Source organism: Myotis brandtii, unplaced genomic scaffold (assembly GCF_000412655.1).
Source record: "Myotis brandtii unplaced genomic scaffold, ASM41265v1 scaffold182, whole genome shotgun sequence".
Lineage (NCBI taxonomy): Eukaryota > Metazoa > Chordata > Mammalia > Chiroptera > Vespertilionidae > Myotis > Myotis brandtii.
Window position 1 is genome coordinate 2,779,386 of NW_005356751.1, and position 2,602 is coordinate 2,781,987.

Consider the following 2,602-nt stretch of genomic DNA (forward strand, 5'->3'; position numbering starts at 1 on the left):
CGCTGAAGTTGCTAGCAGTGGTTCTCAACCTTGGCTGCACATTAGAATCACCTGGGAATCTTTTTAAAATTCTGATTTCTGGGCCTCATCAGGAAATTCTGTTTCTTTGTTATGGGGTGGGGCCACAACATTAGTGACAATGAAACAGAATATTCGGAGGATTCGGCCCAGAAATCAGGATTTTTAAAAGATTCCCAGGTGATTCTAATGTGCAGCCAAGGTTGAGAACCACTGCTAGCAACTTCAGCGAGAAATTATAGCTAATTTGCCTACAAACATCAGGTGGTCATAATAATCTGGCCAGTGTGTGTGTGTGTGTGTATTTTAAGAGTAATGATTTCAGAGAGGAAGGGAGAGGGAGAGAGAAACATCAATGATGAAAGAGAATCATTATTGGCTGCCTCCTGCACGCCCTACACTGGGTACCAAGCCCACAACCCGGGCATGTGCCTTGACCAGGAATAGAACTGTGACCTCCTGGTTCATGTCGACACTCAACCATTGAGCCACGCTAGCCGGGCAGAGTTAATTACTCTTGATCTCTGCTTCCAAAGCACCGTGATTATTTTTTTTCTGTGAATTTTTAGTTACTATGCTCCTCAAGAGCAAGTACAATTTTAATCTTTGCATCCCAGTGTCTATACAGACACACCTGTGATTTCTATTGACTGAATGAGTAAACCCATTTTTGATCTCTAGCTGAAAGTAGGTTTTATTAAATTGCTATAGCATTTTCTCTATATACCTCTTATGTCATATAACTTTCTACCATGTGTAATTGTTATTTATGTAAATATTTTATATTCTCTGATAGATGATTATTACCTAAGGGCCAGAGACCCCACCTTGTCATATCCGAGGACCTCATGGAGTCTACCAAAAGGGACCTTTACATACCAACATCATTGGCACAATTGACTAGTCCCTTGATCAGAACGTACTATGACACACCTCAAGAGCACAATGTTCCAAAGCTAAAATGCTAGAGACAGGCCAAGGCAAGCGACTAGGAGACCTGGTTTGTCCCTGTCTTCATGAAGTGGTAGTACAGGTTTCCATAAATAAGTATTGCTGCCTGGCAAAGCTGTTCATTTGTTTATTCATTAATTTGTAAACCACTTTGTGGAAAAAAAGGGGGATGTGTTTAGAGCAGTTACTATATGCCAGGGATTTTCACATGCCTTATCTCTAAATCACCATAACATTATGAGATGAGCATTATTATTCTAAATTGACAAATAAGGAGAACAAGGCTCAGAATGCTTTAGTGACTTATTCAATACGATGGAGCTGGTGAGTGACAGAACCAGGATCTGAAAGCAGGTATGTGAGACTCTTAAGCACAAGCTCTTTTTCACCACATCATGAAATATAAATACACTCAGAAGGTTTTTTGAGAAATGACTGGAGAAACCCTTGAACCTGGGGGAAGTATAACTGCCAGGATCAGGAGTCAGGCTTGCATCAAACTTTATATTGAGGAAGTCCTTGAGGAACACAAATAAACTTGCCAAGTTTTATCTCGAGCACCAGGGAAACACTTACTTCTCAGTAGGCTTAGGGGTTAGGAAATGTTTCCAGAAAGGATAAAGAAGATAGTTATGGTTGTGGGAAAATGGAATGGAGGCTATGGGATTTATAGCTAGGAATCAGAAACATTAAAACAGATTAGAAATCATGTGAAACTCACTCTGTGGGAAACACATTGAAGGGGACACATTTGGAACGTAAGTCAGGGGTGCACATGGCCCTAGACCTATTAGGTTTAGTTTAACTAACATGTAAAGTGTGCTGGGCACTATAACAGGTGCTAAGAATACAAAGAAACAAATGGTTTTTGTCTTTGAGAGACTGACAGTCTGACATGGGGCACACTGTTGATAAAAATAGGAGAGTCTTTTCTAGAAGGCTACTGAAAACCAAGAGTGATAGAAGGGAACCTATGGGATATTAACACCAGGCAGGCCAAAGGTTCTCTGTTTACCTAACCCTGCATTTGATGATCAGTAGTCTTATCTACCTACAACCTCTATATGAGCAGCAAGATGCATGTCACCCAATGCCTAGGCCCTACCTCAAGAAGAAGAATTAAGAGAGGAAATTTAAATATGGCTTCACATAGGAAGGTGAATGAATTAGAGGCTTTACTGCCTTTATTTCAATGCTTAAAACAAGGATTAAAACTTCTATCTTCACTTCCAGTGTTCCAGTCAACAGTTTGGAGACCTATCAGTGTGCCTGGCATTTAGTGAACATTTAATAAATTGTTGAATAAATGAACAAAGCAGTTATGGGCCAAACACTGTGTAAAGTGTTATAGGATATACAGAGGAATAGCTTTAAGAACTAATCAGCAAACAAGGTGAGACATCAGTGATTTATTCAAAAGTGAGATCAGCATGAACTAGAGTAGGAACACTTCAAGAGACTGAAGAGGGGCACCATCAAGACCTGTATTCCAGTTCTTTAACAGACTAGCTCATGCAGAACATTTTGCCCTTATATTCATTCATCTTCTCACTTATAAAATGAGGAAACTGTTTTAGGTGATATCTGAAGGCCTTCCCAACTCTTAATTTTTACATTTATATTCATAGATGGG